A 21,754-nucleotide genomic window follows, 5' to 3' on the forward strand; every position below is an offset into this window, starting at 1 on the left:
AGAAATTCTAAAAACCTACAATTGAAGATAACTAATTTGGCCATTGCATATTTTCCAGTCATTTTATTTAGCCTTTAATGACTAGATAATTTAATCTCTGTTAAAGCAAGAGTGATTATATGGTTCACACACACTTCCTCATCTTGCGACCACAAAGTCCACTATTTGAATCTCATAAGCCTCCTTCAACTGTTTGGGAGCTTGGAAGGTATCCGAGATGTAGAAACTGCTGGTTATGCTTGGTTGTAGTGGGCTGATCAATGAACAAATATGATCAGATGATAATTCAAAATGTGTTTATTATAACAGTAATAGCGTAACACATGTGGTCTTTTAACTTTTAACTATCCCTGGTTTCAACATGTGCAAGGATATGTGTGTTTGACAATCCTAGTTCACTGGTTTTTTTACTTTCTCCAGTGCTCTGCACCTCAGAAATAACATAACCCTGACATCCAAACCATCAATAGGGATAAAGAGTGCATTATTATCTAGTTGTTAATTGTCGCTTAAATTTGCACTTGATAAATTGCAAGAACCAAGGTAATGATGGCTACTTAATATTTACTTAAATATTGTCATTGAAACTAATCTTTATATATATATATATATATATATATATATATATATATATATATATATATATATATATATATATATATATATATATATATATATATATCTGTCATGCATAAGGTTTCCATCACCAATGCTGAATTTGACCAATTGATGAAAATAAAATACTAAAATGCTTACCATTTGAAAGAGGCAAATGTCACCAGAATATTCTGTTCAAAATAATAATAATTTTGAATACACATGATACCACCCCTGAGTTTGCGTAACTTGCGATGTCGGCCTATTATGTGCATAACTTTGAAATGATGCAATGTTTATTAATCGGGCTATGGACTACATTACTTTGGACTGTTTCTGTCTGTATTTCAGTCGAGTAATTTGGTCAGATTTAGAGCTGGTTTTAGAAAATTAAATGTAACAATGCCAATAAATTGCAAGAGATACGAAGTAAACTAAACTGAATATGTAAAAAAAATTGTAAAGCATTTTATAAAAAAAGTAAGCTATTATAATGAAGAGAACTGACAATGAGTAGGATCTAATGTGTTTATGCGAAAAAATTACTAAAAAATTTAGAAACCCGGACTAGTTATGCCAGGGAATTTCTTGAGAATCCCGTTATAGTGTCAAGTTGACATGTTGTATAGCAGACGATAAAACTGTGAGGGACTACTTCTTGCAAAATTGGAAACTTGGATTAAAATGCAGTATTGTTTTAATGTATACATTTCCATATATATATTGTTATACATATTTAATTTGCATTGTTTCTTAGTTAGTTTTTTAAATTCATAATATACTGTGGATAATTGTACATTAGACTTCACCCTGACCACAAGCATGTTCCTATCGTTCCTGACTAGAGACACTGATGCTTTTATTTTGGTAAACAAATAATAAAGCAAATAATACATTATTAATATTTTGATAAGAGTGTGGGTTAAATATTAGGATCATTGTCTTGGTCTGTGTCAAGGACATTATGTTTTCCATGTTCTTTATTATAATCTTAGTTACAGAGCTTGTCTAACTAATGCTTGGATTGTTCTGAAAATGAAATTGTTTCCTACATCCTGGCTGTTCGTTTTTTGTCTTAGTTTTTCTATATAATCTTAATAGTGAATAGACAAGGACATTTTCGATTATATTATTGTGATCAAATGATGTTGTTGTTGTTTGTTGTTGTTGTAGGGTTTAACGCCATTTTTCAGCACACGATAGGCTATACATGGCGGCCAGTATTAATGGTGGAGGAAGAACCCGGGAAAACCCCGGAAAGAACCACCGACCCACGAGAAGCTACTGGCAAGCTTTCTCACATACCCACATTGGCCAAATCCGAGACTTGAACCTATGCAGACAGAGGTGTGATCAAATGAAAGACTGTTAATACATCATCATACTTTAGTTCATGACTATATGCACATCAATGCCTTCAGCACTGGATCTTAATCTGAACACTGGAATTTAATTAGAACTTTATTCAATAGGATTGGTGATAGCACTATTTGGGATTTAATTCACATTATTGTAAATTCCTTTTGAATTTTCACTGTGTATTCTAGGGAAATAAACTATTTGTAGCATTTTACATATTAAACTTGTAGGATTTTGTTTCTTTTCTATTGTTTAGTCTAAGACTATGGAGTCGTATATATATATATATATATATATATATATATATATATATATATATATATATATATATATATATATATATATATATATATATGTCTAGTCATTAGGACAGCATGCATTCAAACAATCACTTAGGCTTAACACAATAGATGACTTAAATTTATGTAACTTTTCACATTTTATTGGGACAAAATTATCTAATGTGAGGAATGCAGAGCGGAATTGGTACTGAGCTTTCTGTCTGTTGCAAGTCTTGTAAGGACAATTTGACAGTTTTAACCAACTTTTGGATATGTTGCATGAAGGAACACAAATTCAAGCAGGTTCATAAATTACAAACTAATGAAGTAACTGAGTAAACCACTAATAAAAGTGATGACTTATGGCTGACAGATATAATTTAGTTTTATTTTATGTGCACTTGTTATGATATACGATGCTTTTGTCATGTTAATTTTTCCATGTAAGGTAACCTCATGACATGAGGCAGGTCACAGTTAACTCTATAAGAAAATCTGATTAAAATATATTGAATCTTATAAATCATGCTACAGTGCCTTTTTCCAGTGCTTATGCTAAGATTTCCTAGTGTATAATGAAATTGGAATGTAATAATTATTTTTGAGTTCCATCAGATTTATTTTATTCAGAATTTGCTGTATTAAAATATGACTGATTTATAGAATGCCACACCGAGGTCTTGTGGTAATTGTCAGTATTATAAATTAATTCCTCTCTGAACATTATTACCAAGTGACTATACCATGTTTCTCATGCTGTGAATGGTAAGAAAGTACAGCAAAGTTTGAAACAGTTTTTATTTTTAAAAGAATAAACATTTTTGTGTATTAAGGCATACAAATTTGCATGTATGTTTGCATGAGATACATTTATATTAGAATAACGGAAAAGGCAGCCATAAGAGGAGTATGATACTTGGTATATACACAATCTTAAGGAGACAATCAACATTTTTAATTTTTTTTTATTTCAGGGATCTGGAAGAGCAGCGGACATCTTATCATATGCCTTCAAATATGCAGAAACAGTTGAAATTGATGTTCAAGATAAGAATGGAGTTGCCATCAAAATGTAAGTTTATGAATACAAGCTGTCATGGTGGCAGATGAATGATTACATTTTATGCTGTACATTTTTTGTATTCAACAGCACATAAATATATGAGAGGAATGTGCATGAATTGAAAACAGTCCACAAATTGGATCATCATCATTCATGAACAAGTGCATGAACATATTCATGAACTATGATGAACAAAGTTTCTCAATGATTCATGACTTCATGAACAGTGCCTATAAAACAAATATGATTACCTGACAAGTCACAAATACCTATTTATCCTGAATCATACAATAACCTTAGATGGGGGATGGGGTTAATACAGTATAAAATGCAACATATTATCTTAAAAACTGTATTTGATTTCAGATAAATTTAAACTAACAAGTGATATTCTTTTTTTTTACCCTTAGCAACACTTTTTGTATGTTCTGTAATTTTTCTTTGAAAAATGTTCAAGAGATATTGGGGCAGTTGCCTGCAATCAACTGTTGAAGCATATTTCATTGTCATGGGGCTGTCTTTCAGCTGGGGTTTCTCCTGACCAATCTTCTTCCAGAGACTAACCTGTCTGATAACTCTTTTGTGAAGATGTTCAGGATCTATAATTTAATCAAATCCTGTCCATTGTCACTACTGAAAGTCTCCTTCTGCAACTTAATCTGTTCCATCTGATTACTGTTTGGATCTTTAACACTGTTGCAGCAGTCACAATTTAATGTCTCTTCCATCTTGAATCCTCCAGTTTTCAAATTTTCCTCCTTAACCTACAAACTTCATCCTCTAACAATTTTACTTTTCTGCTGTCTGGTCTGAAAAAAAGGTAAAGTTAGTTAATTACAGATAATCTCTGATCAACATTGTTTTTAGCTTTTAGCACATTATCATTGTACCCCACTTTACTTACTGGAATAATATGATCCAACTCAAAAATGATTTAATCCCTTACACATAATACTGAGCATTTATATTATTGCAGAAGTTTGTCACTGTTTTATATTAACTGAATCTGTCTAGCCATAGGTATAGTCACAGGAGACGGATGTTTTATTCAGTAAAATATGACATTTGTTTTGACAACATCGTTACTAAATAACCGTATATAATACAGATAACGGTTATTTCATGCTTTCAAATATTTTCGCCATTTTTTATTGATAAAACGCCAGACTTGTGTGGTATAGGCCCTTAGTATGTCACTAATGCATCCACTCAGACTCCGCATGTTGCGTATAGCTGCTTCCGGTTTCATCACGTTGTTATTTGCACTTTTATTGTGAACAGTTTCACGCATTAACTATTTTCATAAGGTTTCTTTTTTTAAATTACCAAATTACATCAGATTATAGAAACAGTGATGTCATGTAAAAGAAAACGATCTCGAACATCTCAACTCCTATCGATATCGAACCACGTCTGGTATCGAGAACTGGGGGGTGGGGGTGATAATGTTTAGTGATTTTCAAAACTTTGATGAGCAAGTTTAAATTAGGTCTGAACAAAATCGTGTCATTAGCTTGGTTATAAATAATATGATGACATATATAAACCAATAAAATATCCATATAACTTCTACTGAAATAATCACGAATGACCAAGAAAAAGATGCTCACCGTAATTTTGGTCATCCGGGCGTGGTACGCTTTTCCGCCTAATTCTGCTCTCACCAAATCATTTCCTTCACATTCTTCAAAGTCGCTTCTCTGCACTTATACTTACTTTAAAAAAATGATATTGAAAATATTCTCATCTGTCCATTCCATGGAGTCCACGGTTTTTGTTCGAGGTTTTTGCCTAACCATCTGCATGATCTTTGGTTTCTGAGGAATCTTAACTGTTGAAATCGCGCGCGTATATTAACCAATCATATCACGTCTTTTTTCAAAGGCATCCAATCAGAATAATCGTTGTTAATATATTTCGGTTTTTACTGCAAATTGGCAACCAGTGACTAAGTCAATAGAATATGCAGTTTATAACAGTAATGGAGAGAAGAAAAAAAACGTTAGGACAAAGTCATTGAAAGCTTTTTAAAGCAGATACATTTTGTTGATGCTGGCCAGAAAATATTTTCCCATATTAATCCAGAAATACTCAGGTTAAGTAAACAAGTATTGAATTAAAGATCTGTATGAACATTTATACAGTATATCATTTTAAAAAAAGAAGAAAAAATTCACCTTTATTTAAATTTCACTAATATTGTGAGAAGTTGGTATGATAAATTTTCATGAACATTTTATGAATATAATGATATAGATATTTAATATACATTTTTTTAAGAAATACCATGGTATTGCATCAAAGTACTTGAATTGTTCATGAACCATTAGTTCATGACATTTCAGGAACTTCAAAGATATTATAATAGTTCATAAAAATTCATCAGTGTGTTCATGAACTTCAAGTACATGATTCATCAAAATTCTTGAAGTTCATGAACTTACTTGAGGAACTTTCATGAACACTTCACGATTGTTCATAAAGTCATGAATTTGTTTTCATAGGGGCGTGACAGTGATGGTACCTGCTACTTGGATACATGGTCTCAAACTTTCACAAGCAATGGATATATATATATATATATATATATATATATATATATATATATATATATATATATATATATATATATATATATATATATATATATATATATATATATATATATATATATATGAAGAAACTTGTTGCAAGCTAGTTTAAATTTACTTTCTGAAACATACAAGAAAGCTTGCGCAAGCTAATTTTGCTTTCTGAAGAAAACAAGTAAGCTTGCGCAAGCTAGTTTTACTTTATGAAACGAACAAGAAAGCTTGTGCAAGCTAGTTTTAATTTCTGAAGCAAACAAGAAAGCTTGTACAAGCTTGCGCAAGCTTGTGCAAGCTTGCGGTTATATCCAGCTATCTTGCTTTAGCCTGCACTTGCTTGTACAAGCTTGCGCAAGCATCCATGTTAGCTTATAAACATCAAACTAGCTTATCGCAAGCTTACCGCAAGCTTGCCACAAGCTTTCAGCAAGGATGCATTTTGGTTTGGGGATATATCATTCTGAGTCTTTTAGATTAAAATGCCATACCCAGAGACACACCACTATAGTCAACCCTGAAAGTCTGATCTGGATGGGATTCAAACCTGTTGTTGTTGTTGTTCTAGGGTTTAACGCCATTTTTCAGCACAAGATACATGGCGGCCAGTATAACTGGTGGAGGAAGAACCCTGGAAAACCCAGGGAAGACCCACCGACCCACGAGAAGCTACTGACAGGCTTTCCCACGTACCCACGCTAGCTAAGTCTTGGACTCAAACCCACGCAGACAGAGGTGAGATGGCAGTGATCCGTAACCATGAGCGCTTTAGACCACTCGGGGCCCCTTCAAACCTGTATCCTTCTGGATATGAGTTTAAGATGCTAACTGCTCAGCCACCACAGCTTCTATTATACGTGTTAAATCAGGATAATAAATGCATTTGTTTCACATGGAGGTAGTAAGTGCACAAAGAACTTATTATTTAAAGCAAAAATAACTATTTATTATGTACATGTGTTTAGAAGAAAAACAAAGTCAAAACATTCAAGTTATAAGTGTCCAGCAGTTATACTAAGCACATTGTTGTTACACAAATGATGTCACCAATGACAACACTGTTTGATGAATTTTCATTAGATACACATTTAATACAATGTTCTGGATCATCAAACATGACAATCAGTACAGTATTAGTGATTATAAGACATCTCAATAATCCATGATTCAGCATTTCCAACCTTTTGCAGAACAAAATTTAGAGTGATTTTACCTACCTTAAATACATGTCTTGTTGAATATATTCACCAAAATAAATTCCTGACTGATTATAGATTCAATAATGTAGCAGAAAAAAAATGAAAAATACAGGATGTCACCATTTTTTTTTACTGGAACAAATCTATAATGTCTAGGGTATAACTCATTATGTGATGACTAATCTAACAAAAAGAAAAGGAATCACTCAGGAGACAATAACTAAGCAGAAATAGCAATGGTGTATATTGTATACTGGATTTTTATCTGCAAAATTATGCATTAGGTAATAAATATGACATTTTCCTTGAAAATTCCTTAGTAGGTAATGATTATTTTTTGATCAGTTTATATATTTTTCTGGTGAACGGAAACGTTCAGTGAATTAGTAATTTTTGGGCATGTGATAAATTTGTTTCAACAGAACTGAGAAGCGATTGAGTACAAACCTGGTAAAGGAAATTCAGAAGCAAATGAAGGAAATTAATTTCTGTGCAGATCAAAAGATCGATATTAATATGCAGCTAATCAAGGACTGCCTTGCCAAGTCTGAACTGATTCATATATTTGAATGCGACTCTGACATTGGTGCCCGAGACATTGATGTAGCCATGCTTAAAGCATTGCTGAAAGGTATGTGTTCTTGAAATTTAAATGTAATTGTTTGCACATATTAGCATATCGCTAGATTATAGTATCATATTTATGGTGGCAAGATAATTGCCATTGTTGTTACCATATTATATTTTGTGTTAGAGGCATCATACGGTAGCACTAATTAAATTCCTGCATATCAGTGGCTCCCATCATTTTGTTTTGGCTGCGACCCTAAATTGGCCACACACTGGACCTCCTGACCCTTCGTTCACTTTTCTGCTTTAAAAAAGCAAATATAAAGGATTTGTTCTAGTAATCCTTTGCTACCATAGTGAGCACCCACTATGAAACTGTGACCCTGATTTGTGTCATGACCTGAGGTTGTGAACTGCTGTTTTATATATTTTCTCATAAATTGTCTTCATTTTGAATGAAAGCTAATGCACAGGATATAATTTCTCTTACACTAGGTATATAGTACATGTGTTGGACAGAGCAATGAAAAGTTCACATGCATTTACTTGCATGTTTGGAAATAGATGCATTTTAACTGAAATGATGGGTCTATTGAGTGCAATGGACTTTTATGGATCTGAATGTATCAAATGTGTTCATTATTAAATCATCAAAGCCAAGACAGAGAATTCAGTAAACATTTTATTTTCTGTTCAGGTTTTAAAGCTACTTGCTATTAAATACTAGTAATTGTTTTCACAGTTTAATATATGCCATTGAAGTGTCAGATAAAAACAATCTTATGATTTTATTAGAGACAACACTAGGATGCAGTACATGTGATGATACCTAGCAAAACTGTATAAAGCTATATCTATAGTAAGTTTTGTAACTTACATTCATTGTGAGATTAGCAAGTGTGATGCATTCTTGTCTTTAAACAGATTTCTTCAGTTTGGATAGCTTGTATTAGCTAGGACTATTCCATAAATACTTGGGGGGGGGTCAGAAGAAACTATAATTAAAATAAAATGCCGGGTGGGTTTCTTTAATTTATAAAATATGTATAATGGGGTCCACAAATATTTTAAAATTGTGCCAGCTGATGATTTTTGTCATGTGATGTAATTGATATCAAACCAAAACCGGCTTTAAAGAGTAAGATGATGAAAGAAAAAAATTGTGCATTCAGCCTGGTCCAAGTTTCCTCTGACCCTTCCCACCCCATTTTAGATATTTTGACATTTATGTTGGGATATGTGGTCAGAATGCATTACTTATTGAAAAGTTGGAATTCTCTTAACATGCACAGTCGGTATAGGTTAGGTGTTTACTAGTGGACCTAGCAAACTTCATAGACCTTACATCAAGCTGTACATCAACAAACTGATAGGAATATAATTTATTTTCTCACAAATTGCATGTGTTATTGAATTTGTGTTTGATCTTCTAAACATATGAGATGAAACTATAGTGTTGATGAAATTTTGAGCTAGTGTATTCGTCACTTGCATTGGTCATGTGACTGCCCAACAAATGCAACCTGTCCGTGACATCGGAGGTGTATTAGTCACATGATACCTGTGTAAACCCCTTTTCCAATACTGCACAAAATGTTTGAAAATATTACATAAGAACCATATAGTTTTTGTAGAAAAATGAAAGGTCACATAATTCTCAGCGTATGTATTCCAAGAATAATTACTAGAAACCTGTTGCAGCAACCTTGAGAAAATATATCAGCAACATGTCAGCATGGTAGTCACATGGTACAAGCAACAATAATATTGACATGTGCTCTCTGATGAGTTTAAACCCTAATCCATGCATTTATGTAGATAGCTGGCAAGTGAAGAACCAAAGAGATAAACAATCACAGAATTTACTCCAAATTCACAATACTTTATTACTGACTGCTGGTGCCCCCCCCCCCAAAAAAAAAAAAAAACAATTTCAAAGTTCTGAATCTAGCAAAAAACAAGGTATGAAAGCTAATTGTTGAAGTCGAGACTTATAAATTGTTTTCTTCAGATTTATTCCTGTTTTTTTCTAACTGTTTTTGGATCATTACATTTTACTACTTGCTATCTGTCCATCATGAATGAACTTAAGTATCTCATATCATGTTTGACCTGGCCAATGACAAGAAGTTATATTGGACATCTTCAGATGATAAAATACACCATTCTAGACCTGGTCAGATGAGGATAAATTAGACATAGTCAAATGATAAGAAATCATATGGGACCTGGTCAGGTGATAAGAGGTTCATATTCATATCCAGGTTCAGGATAGCTTAAAGGCAGCCATTTCCAAGAGTGGCAAAAATATTTCATACCTACCTACTTATCCATCTATCTGTCCAAAACACTGCCACATATAAGTGCAGATATGCAACACAATCAATGATCAGATAGACACAAAAACATTTATAATTTCAAGCAGAGAAAAGGAAAGTTTTGAGTTCCTTATATTAATTCTGTGTTCTCGTTCCATCCCCCTGCACGATCTAATGGACTGTGTCAACCAAATAGATTTTGTAGTATATATTGCTTACATACATGTCTGCCTTACCTGATAATTTTGATTTCCTTCAGCCAAAAATAACCAAGTGATGGATCAGCTGAAACTAGCTTTAGCCTGGAACAGGATTGATATTGCCAAGAGTGAAATTTTTACTGACGACAAAAGATGGACGGTTAGTCTTTCACTCTTTGCAGTTTTGATTGACTTCCTGTAAAGCCAATAGTTAACCTTTATTATCAAAGCTCCTATTTTTGTTCCCCCTCCATTGTATCAAACAAAACATATAACATATTTTGATAGACAATCTAAATAATATATGGCATATTTATGCAAAGATATACACTAGGCATTGACATTTTAACATTTATGTAAAATTTTGTAAATTCAGTGTATTTAATATAATTTTTGTAAATTTGCTCCATACCAATATGCCCATTGTACAGCAGCTACATTGCTGTTATTGTTTTTTTATTCTCCTAAAGTTAGATATTAGACTAAATTTGTACACAAAAGAAGTCTTGAATTCACGTTATTTTGCTATGGAAAATGCTTGGCATTGTGTAATTCAGTTTTCAAGTACAAGTCAATACAATTTTGAGTGTGATTATATAACATTTATAAAACTTGTAAACTTCTAATTACAATAACATTTCCTGGATTAAAGTAATTTATTAACTTTAAATTCATGCGTTGATGTGCTTTTTTTGTGCAGCTTCTCTTTACACATTCTGTACAGTCTTTCTCGAAAATGAATGTTAACATCAATCACTACTTGATCCATTAACCTGTAACAAAACAACAGAGCCAGGTAAACATTTATTTTAGCAAGCTAAACATGTTACATGGTATCTTTCTAAGCTCTCTAAAAGATGGTCAAATATCACACAGTACAGTTATGATTTTGTTTGTTTCTTCAGACTGGCAGCTTAGATGACATTATGCTGTCTGCCTTACAACTGAACAGAGTGAATTTTGTGGAACTGTTTTTAGATGATGGTGTCAGTCTCAAGGACTTCCTGACAATCAAAAGACTGATACTGTTGTACAACAATGTAAGCTTTTTAGTAGTCACTGTACATTATTTATAAATTGCTTTGCAAACTGCATAAACTTTCTGGTACATCATGCTGTACTGTTATAGTGTTTTTTGTGGTTGGTTTTACTTTTTGCAGGTGTGAGAATAGTTATGGAGAAAAATAATTGCTTAATAAAAGTTGAGCTGATCATTGTTTAAGAAAATGTTGGGATTGAAAATGTTATCAAGGACCAGATGAATAGCAAACTTATATCCATTATGACCATTTCTCGATCTTCAGAATATTTGGAATTAAAAGAAATTAAATTTTATGTGAAAAACAAAAAACATTGTTACCTGATTTGAAAGTATGTTTTATCATTGTCCTTCGAAGTGCACAGGATAACAATTAACAATTATGTTAATCACTTGCATAGTACATAGGATATTTTATGTTGAAATTCAGGTTGTAAACTTCTTATTATAAATATCAAGGCCAATGTCTTACGTGATAAAACTATAAAGTCTAGTAGGAAATATTATCAAATTAAAGATGGCATCTTGATATAAACAACAGGAAAAAATGCACGAAAATTCATTGTATGTCTTTGGAGATATTAAAGGTTTACAAAATTAAAGGGAGATACTTTTAGTCAAGCTATTTAAGGTCTATTACTTCTGATAGAAGGGATGAAATATTCTTAGCTGACCTCTGTGAAGTAGAAGAGAACTCGGTGTTTCCCTTTAAGCACATGCGCACATTTTTGCAACATGGGCGCATACTAGAGAAAGTTTACGCACACTTTTTGTTGCTTTGCGTTTTCCTGATGCAAAGGATTCGCATAATGCGATCAGGATTTATTTCATATCCAAAAGTTTAGATGAGGAATGGCATCGTGTATGCTTCTGGCAGAGGCATAGACTGGTTCCCAGCTTTGTATGCTTCCTGCGTTGCACTCCGCTCTTCGTATAGGGGAGTGCAACACAGGAAGCATACAACACAGGGAACCAGACTAGCATAGGCATTGTTATGACGGAGTAGCTTCCCCTAATCTCACAATCTCTATTGAACACCGTAAGATGTCGTCCACATGTTTAACCTCAGTGTTTGTTGTACTAGAAAGTGATCTCCAGATTAAAACGGCGTGCACTGAGAATTGTTAGCCAAGAAAGTGAAAGAAGCAGAACACAGAAGGGTAACTGTGGATCTAACTTTAATGAAAAATGGAGAAAATAATTACCCTGACTGGAATACGGCACATCCATTAGGATTACTGGTGTGACTTTTGATCGCGTAATTGTGAAGACTACAGAATTGAATAATCCTTTCATGTCAGGGTTTAAGAATTTATAAAAAAAAATCTGCGCTTGTTCTCCTCAAGATATCTGGAGAACACATTATCACCCAGGACATTCTTTCACAATTTGTCAAAGATATCAGTAAACTGACTGGGACAAATGCCTTATATGGATTACAAAGTCAGGCGGTCATTGCAGATTTAATTAGTTTTTATCTTTGCTGCAATAAAAGAAAGATCTTAAAAGTTCAAGTGTATCTTATTAGAAGATGAATCATTAGCCTCTTTGATATTTGGTTAAATGTGTTCTAGGATAAAGTGCAATGAAACCGATGATAGTACACATTTTATGACAGCCAGTAAATTAACTGCCATTTGGTTAAAAAGATTTATTTGGCTTTTTGGATGGAGAATGCATCTTTTGAGGAGTACTACACATTCATCTCAAATATTGGCCACTTTGACCCATATTTCATGCTTCACTGTTTTAATTTCAATTCTGTGTTTCAACTGAACATGCTATAATCTTTTAAGATTATTCAACCATAAGTTAAGTATTTTGTATTTAGCCTGTGCTTATTGTTTGCCATCCTGTGTAGAATCATAAAACATGGTAAGAAGATATTTTTAAAGACTATTGCAGGGATGATTGCAGTAATAGCATTTTGAGGCCTGCATCCCTAGAATTGGGCATTTTTCATTGCAAAATGACTATTTTGAGGAACTTATAACACACAAGCTTATCATTTGGAACCTCCTAAACGTGTTAGTCATAATGTTTCTTACACTCTATTTGCAGATATCCCTTTATAGCACATACAAAATAAATGTTATAAAATACCTAGTAATTATACAACTTTGTTCTTTTTTGTAGATATATTGTTATTTTCAATAGTAGCAATAGTAAATGTTGCAGCTGTTGTTGTTGTGTTCTCTGTATAAAAATACATTTGGTATTGCAAATCACTAATATGAAACAAATTTATGTGTATTCATCTAATTTACTATAAATTAAGGCTGTGTTATAGTCGTTCTGATTTTTACGTATATCTGTGTTTTTGGTATAAAGGTGTCCTATGCTCATATTGTACCATTTAGTTTCACATCAAATTAAAGTTTTGTTTTGAAGTGTTGAACTCTCTGTAGCACATTTACCAAGCAGTCAATAAACTTGAATACTGAGCACTATTTAAAACTATACTCTACTTTCAGTTTAAAAAGGATGAATTAGAATGTCATAACAAAAGCCTAATTTAGTTAATAAGAAGTAGAGTAGTCAAAGTAATTTTGTGTTTCATACTAGACCAAGCATACCTACCATGCAAACAAATATCTGGCCGTATGTTGAATATAAACAGTTCAAGCACAAAATATTTGTATCAGCCATTAAAGGCTGTATTCTATCAACTATCCTAAACAGCTATTTAGAACAAAGTTTTTGATTATGAAATAAATAAATATCCATCAGACTAGTATGAAAATGGGAAACTGTCTCTTCTATTGTCAGCTTTTAGAAATGCATGCATGCTGGAGAATCCCAAAACTTACATCGTCCTTTCTGGTTGTGAGTCAGGCAAAATGGAAACCGTAGAGCAGGGGTCTCAGACTCAAACCATCCTGAGGGCTACATGAGGGCATTTTTGATGGCCCTAGGGCCACACCACCTTTATTATCCCTCATGACACCTTGTGATGCCATTCATTTTGTGGTCCACAGGATACGGCCTGTCTGGCCACATGTGGGGCCACGTGTTTGAGGCCCCATATATAGATAGTCTGTCATTTCAGCCAACAGGCCCAGAAGGCAAAGTTCATTTTGCTTTGCACTGACTTCATGACATTACCCCAATCACATTTTGTTTTGACCAATACAATGTATTAATAAGAAAGGTTAAATGATGACTTTTGTCTTTGCAAAGTGAAAAGCACATATAAAATGGAATACTGTGTTTTGCAGTTGCTCGTGTTGATATTGTTGTTGTTTTGGGGCTTAATGTCATTTCTCAGTGCAAGGTAGGCTGCATATGGCAGACAGTATAACTGGTAGAGGAAAAACCTGGGAAGAACCACCAATCCATGAGATGCTACTGGCAACTCTCCCACATACCTACATTGGCTGAGTCTGAGACTTGAACATATGCAGCCAGAGGTGAGATGGCAGTGTTAGGTGAACAGTTCATAAATATTCACAAACTGGGTCATCATCATTCATGAACAAGTGCATGAACATACTCATGAACTATTTTGAACAAAGTTTTTCATGAATGATTCATGATTTTTCTTGAACAGTTCCCATAAACATATTTGATCATCAACAAACTCACAAATATCTGTAGTAACATTTCATCCTGAATCATGAAATAACATTGAAAGTGAGGTTTTAAAACAGTATAAAATGCAACATAATAACTTAAAAATGGTCTTTAATTTCAGATAAATTTCTAATATGCAACAAAAAACATGTAAATTGACAAGCGGTATTCTTTTCTTTTTTTAATACCTTTTTCAGCACATTTTATATGTTCTGTAATGTTTCTTTGAAATTATTTTGAGAGATATTGGGGCAATTGTGTTCAACCAACCGTTCAAGCATATCTAAATTTTATCATCAAGGGGCTGTCTTTAGGGGTTTCTCCTGATTTTACTGATCTTTTTCCCTGAGATTGACCTGATGGATAACTCTTCTTTTGTGAAGCTCTTCATGGTCAATAATTTAATCAAGTTCCACCAATTGTCACTACTGATTGTCTCCATCAACGGCATGAGATATTCCATCCAATTACTGTTTGGATCTTTAACATTGCTGCAGAGTCACCACTTAATATCTTTTCCATCTTAGCTTTTTTTTTTATTTACCAAATTGGATCAGATCATAGAAATAGTGATGTCACAAAACAGAAAACAATATGGAACATCTAAATTCCTATAGCAGATGCAGTTCCACATCTTGAATTGAGATCAAAAGGGGATGTATGATTTAGAATATGGAAGCAGAGTAATGTTTAGTGATTTTCAAAAATTTGAGGATCAACTCTAAATTGAGTCTGAAAAAATCATTCCTCATTAAGTTGGTTAGAACTAATATGGCACATATCAAAACCAATAAAATATCCATATAACTTCCACGGAAATAATCATGCATGACCTATATACTCACTGGAAGTTGATAATCCTGGCTGGGTATGCTTTTCCTACTAATTTTGCTGTCACCAAATCATATTCTTCATAATCTCTTCCCTGCAATTCTATTGACTTAAACCGCTCCGGTGGCCTAGTGGTTAGAGCATGCGCCTCGGATGTGGGAGGTTGTGGGTTCGAACCCTGGCCGAGTCATACCAAAGACTTACAAAAACGGTACTAACAGCTGCCTCGCTTATCGCTCAGCATTAAGAGGTTAGTGTTAGGACTGGTGGGCCCAGTGTCAGGATAATGTGACTTTGTGGGATATCATGCCACATGTCTGTGGCATGATGCCCCAGTGCTAGACAATACTATAAACTGCCACATTGCAGACATCGTAGCGATATGACTGAAAAATTGTTAAAGCTACGTTAAAAATCCATATCATGCACACACACTCTATTGACTTTAAAAAGTGATACTGAAAATATTTTCATCTGTTCATTCCATTGGAGTTCACGTTCTTTGTTTGAGGTTTTTACCATTTGCGTGTTCTTTTGTTTGTGGGGAAAAGAATGCTCAGCAGCTGAAGTCGCACGCGTATATTAGCCAATCATGTCACGTCTTCTATCACAATCATCCAATCAGGATAATTGGTGTTTGCATATTTTGGTTTTTACAGCAAACTGGCAATTGGTGATTGTTACAAGTCAACAGAGTATGTAGTTTAAGACAGTAATGGACAGAAAGGTTATGACAAAGTCAGTGAAAGCTTTTATAGCAAGTACATTTTGTTCATTCTGGCCAGAACATATTTACACATATTAATCCAAAGCTACTCAGGTTAAGTAAACAAGCATGAAAATAAAGGATCTCTATGAACATTTATATAGTATTCGTGTCATTTTTTAATTTATTCAATTATATTTATATTTCACAAAAATTTTAAGGAAGTTTATATAATTAATTGCAGGAATATTATATGAATGATGGTATATAAAAGTCATAAACTTTTTTAATAAATATCTTATTGTTGCATCAGAGTACTTGAATTGTTCATGAACCAAATTCATGACATTTCAGGAAGTTTAAAGATATTATAATAGCTCATAAAAGTTCATGAACGTCAAGTACATGATTCATCAAAATTTATGAAGTGTTCATGAACTTAATGGTGGAACTTTCATGAACATTTTATGAACTTTCATGAGTGTTCATGAAGTCATGAATTTTTTTCGCAGGGAATAGCAGAATTATCACAACTCTTCAGCTGAATTTTATTTGATTTTCCTACTATGTGAATGAAACATCATGTAAATGGTAAATATGCTGTCTCAAGTTATCTTTCTCTGAAATATATTAAAATTATTATCACTTTCAATGTGTCAACATATTCTGGTCAGAACTGTAATGTTGTTTATGTTTGGATGTCCTAGTTATTTTCATAGTCTTTATTTATTGGCTTAGTATTACTTTCAGTGGAATATAGAAGGCTTCAGTGAGTGAGAAAGCAGAAAAAAGAAGTTCTGGTCACTCATGCAGTTGTGCAAATGTGTTCTAAAATGCATGTACTAATATTTGATATTTTCAGTCCCAAGTTTGCATCACCATACAAGGACTATTAGTAACTAGCAATGTATAACAGTTTCTTTTTTGAATACATTCCATGATCACATTATCGTTAGGAATATAAGCATGCTACTGCCGAAACTGAGCTATACAAAAGATGAAAATTCATCTGTCTATATCATATAGACATAGTACTCTTGCCAATTTCTGCCACATACACAACGTTATATGCTTCCAGGTTTAAGCTTTGATGGCATAACTAGCTTGTGCACATCTGTAAGCAACCGGGTCTATCATTCTTCCTGCTAACCTACTGCCTGACCAGGTGTGACAAAATTGCCTGACAGAGCTGGCTTTTCCTGTTTTCACTGTCTACTTCCAGGGCTGTTGCAGTGGGTTTTTTAGGGTCAGTGGCATTGAATCATCATTACCTCGGGGCATGGTTTGTCCCAAAATTGAAGCAGATTTAGACCAAGATTATTCACCTAGTAAGTGTAAAGATGCTTCTGAGCAGAGCCCTTCTCTGATCTGTACATGAAGAAGATGGAGTTTTGTTTTAAGGCTGTCATCAAAGAGATATGCAGCGTGTTACCAAGTTTGAAATGCCTGCCACCCTCCACTACCAGTCATGACTATAAAGCAAAATTGTTGATCAATATTGATGATGAAGAAGAGTCTGCTTCTTTTTGTTTGCTTACACTGTCAGCAAAACTCAAGCAATTTAATGAATGCCTGTTCGAACATAACTGTAACTTAGGGAATGTTAATGCCTTCATTTCAGAAAGCCAGGTACCAGCCATGTTATTGTCATGCCAGTATGAAACACATCCAATGCATGCCTTACTGAACTCCCGGCATCAGTATGAGACACATCCACTTCATACCATACTGAACGCCCGGCATCAGTTACACGCTTAATGCTGTTTTACAGGGTTGATGAGAATGTGTTTCTTGCCACACTGAAGCTGGCTAGAAATGTTGCCACATCGTTAATACTGGTTCTGGCCTCATTTGTAGTTTTCCAACTGGTGGGAAAATTGGCAAAACAACACTACTGGGAGTTGAGAGTCTGAATTACTCAGGTCGTTAACAGAAGTGCTCACCATACAATGGCTAATGCATTGACTACCTTTACCAATCTTGACTTTATGCTTTTGTGATGTGTTTTTACATGCCACATTGTTAAAACCACAACACGCTCTGGCTTTAAAAAATGGCTACTTTTGGCTTGCTTCTGCTGTTTAGGGTCAAAATTGAAGAAGTTCAGAGGTAAGCAATTGAAGAAAAATGCTCCTCCAACTGGCCACTTCACCTGTATCCTTGTTTAGGAACCTGCCGTCACAGGCACAAGAAAGGGACAACAGGCCAGGCAAAACCCTGACTTAACATACCATCCAAGTCCTGACAATTTAGGACAACCCTGTAGTGGTGACGTACCTCTAATGGGCACCAAATTGCCTGACCTGTGTGCTGGTAAATGGCAGTTTGTTCTTGGTGTTACCAGCTTCTGCTTAATGTGGAAATCAAACACATTATTGCAAATTAAATGTTATGACTGATGTTCTCTCTTGATAGGGTTAGGATATTTTTAATGGTCCATTGGCTTTTCCTCACACGTTTGCACTTTGAGGGCATCTGATGATCAACCTGTTTGCAACAAGGTGGAGCAACACGCTGCCTACCTTTGTCTCGTCAGTACCAGACCCATATGCATGGACCATGGATGTGCTTTCAGTCCATTGGGAGGGGTTATGTGCCTTTGCTACCCCCTCTTCCACAGTCTTAGTACCAACATTAGTACAGAAAATGTAGGGTCAGAACTGCAAGATAATTCTGATAGCTCTTCTCATGTGGAGCAAGTGCTAAGTAAATGATCTATATGAGCGAGTGATATGCTTACCCAGAAAGATTACATCAAAGCTGAATCTTCCAAAACAACCAAGCTCAGGTGTGTTTCCCCTCTGCCTGGACTGTCTTCTCCTTCACTGTCAAATAACAGAATTGCCTCATACGGATTTCACCTTATGAAATTAGAATAATTTCAGTGAGCCTCAAATTGATATGCACTGTTTCAGTCTGAAGCTGTTGGCTGGCATGCTGTCAACTTCCTGCAGTTTATGCCTCAGCAATTTAGTTTCGCAGAAACAAAATCTGAATCGGGTTGATTCTCTGGGTTTGGTTCATGTGTCCATTAAACTAGTTAAATCAACACAGCATCATATGTAAGCTGAATTTATCAATGAATTTTGACAGTAAGATGCCTTCGGTATTCATCTTCTTAACCTGATAGAACAGTCCAAAATCAATTGACAATATGCTTAATTGCTTTGACCTGGAGAAAGGGTTATCATTCACATGAGGATCATTATTCCCTCCTAATGTTAATCTGGTTAGGAATGTATTCAAAGCAGAGAGCAGATATTTCAGTAAATTTGTTTCTCCAAGAATACTTAAGCAATAACATCACTTGAAGACCCTCCAACCACCGGGTTATGTGAAAATCCTCATTGTGAGTTCACTCGGCTTAAAACTTGCAACAGCTAATGATGACAAGGAGAGGAAATGGCAGAGAGTTAATGCCTTTTGTCTGACACAGAAAACTTTAAGATAAATGTTTGTGATTTTGTTGGGGTGGATTAGGGAAGTAGCAGTCTTATATTTCTAATGCTAATGTGATCAGATAACTATTCTTTGGGAAACATAGTTTACTGTAAAATTTGCTTTCTGTGTGTTTTCACTTTTATTTGGTCTAATATTGCTTCTTCTCATAATATTAATGAAAATTTGTAGGGTTCATATAGTCAGACTTTGATAGTTATCAGTAATTACATAATAGTATTATTTCTTCTGTAATAAGTCAGAATATTTATTACATGTTGGAGAGAAACTTTTCCATTAGATCATGATGCATAGTTGTTTTTATAGTTGTTTGACTGTAGATCTTTGTGTTCATTCTCAAAAACTTAATTTGGCTAAAGAAAGATTGAAAATCAGACTAACTTGGATGGTAAGAATATAAATAAACATTGGATGCATGCGTAAAATTTAGTGAATGAGGTGCAAATATCAGAACCAAATATACTTTTTGAATGATAAAAATGAACTTATGAATAATTTTGCATTATAAATTGTTAAATGGTTTCATGCATATTGGTGGAAGGTTACAGAGGATAGGCACGAACATAACTGCTGCAAATATGTATGCAACTCGTTAAATTGATACACATGCCATTTCTGATTTTGTATGTGACATTGTTATGAGTCTATGCTCTTGAAATAAGTAACAGAAAAAAGTGAAGACAACAAGTTTTGTAAAATTAAACAAATTTTTTATTTCTCTAAAATACAAAGTGAACAATACGAAAAAAGAACTTATAGTATTACGAATTAGGTCCAAAAATAATCCAAGAATAAAAAAGCACAAGTCATATCAATGAAAAGTTCTAAGTAAATCAGAGTTCAAATCCCGATGGAATCCAAGATGGAAGGCGATGTTGTCTGTAATAGTCATGCTGTACTGATGTGTCAACAGTTTCTTGTTGAATCACAGAAAATATTATTCCAGTCTTTGAATTCTGTAGAATTTCCAAGGAATGTCTTTGTCCAATAATTATCTGAGCACTTATTTCTAGGGAAAAATAATCACTTGAATTTCAATAATTTGAAGTAATAACAAACTCAGCCCAAACTGGTCCCAACATAAAATTACTTGAAGCTCAAGTGTTTTGTCACATCTGATAAAATTCTTATCATAACATCATCTATAAAACACAACACAAAACAGATTCCCGGATGAGGGTCAAGAGTTCAATTTTCTGGAAAGAAATGGAAGCTTGTGACATGATAAATATCATGTCTACTAGCTGTGACCTTGACTCAAATTAAAGAAAGATTTTTTAAAGACGTTTATAAAAACTGTCGCTGATTGTGAATTAAGGTCAGCATCTGGATACAAAGTTTCATTTATTAGTTGTTTACCTCAAAAACAAAAACAAAATCAGGTGAAATGAACTCTGTTCTAGACCCAGTAAAAACTTAAAGTAGAATGTCATGCAATAAAAACAAATTAAATTTAACATAAAAACAATTAAATTAAATATGCATAACAGCATTTACAAAGGTTTGATCATATTCCATTGACACTGATTATGCCCATATCACAGCATTTTGCATTAATCTGACCTATGACTTTTTGAATAATTAGCTGATTAGTATGATGTGCTGTTTTTGTAGATACAGTCCGTTATTCTTAATATATTTACTTCATGTTTCTCTATAGGTCTCCTCAAGAAGTTTGTTAAAGATTTTATTCAAGAAGATGTGGCAAAAAAAGAATGAAAACGTATGTACCGTCAGTGTTTTTATCTTTTTAAGTTGATGGAACTTGAAAGTAAGATTGACAAAAAGCTCAGTTGGAAATTGATAATAAAAAACAAAACTTAATCATACATTATTAATACAAAAAGGAAACATCTTATTTAAAACAGAAACAAAATCCCTGACGTTTTCTTAGACCTTTGGGAAATCATATCCTGAGATCTCAAAAACATCTGAAACTCTAGTTGGAACTCGATATTTGGAGTTGGAGTATTT

The 21,754-nt window shown here is 33.8% G+C and overlaps 1 pseudogene across 1 annotated transcript in view; it reads left to right on the plus strand.

Moving 5' to 3' along the window:
- LOC149791816 (transient receptor potential cation channel subfamily M member-like 2) overlaps nt 1–21,754 on the plus strand; it is a 167,240-nt pseudogene that overhangs the window by 32,875 nt on the left and 112,611 nt on the right. The window contains exons 8-12 of the transcript XR_016423306.1: nt 3,212–3,313; nt 7,514–7,715; nt 10,232–10,332; nt 11,078–11,212; nt 21,441–21,503. The product of XR_016423306.1 is annotated as a transient receptor potential cation channel subfamily M member-like 2 (transcript). The remainder of the gene's footprint in view (nt 1–3,211; nt 3,314–7,513; nt 7,716–10,231; nt 10,333–11,077; nt 11,213–21,440; nt 21,504–21,754) is intronic.

Source organism: Sinohyriopsis cumingii, chromosome 9, assembly GCF_028554795.1.
Source record: "Sinohyriopsis cumingii isolate HCF-2022 chromosome 9, ASM2855479v2, whole genome shotgun sequence".
NCBI classification, from domain to species: domain Eukaryota; kingdom Metazoa; phylum Mollusca; class Bivalvia; order Unionida; family Unionidae; genus Sinohyriopsis; species Sinohyriopsis cumingii.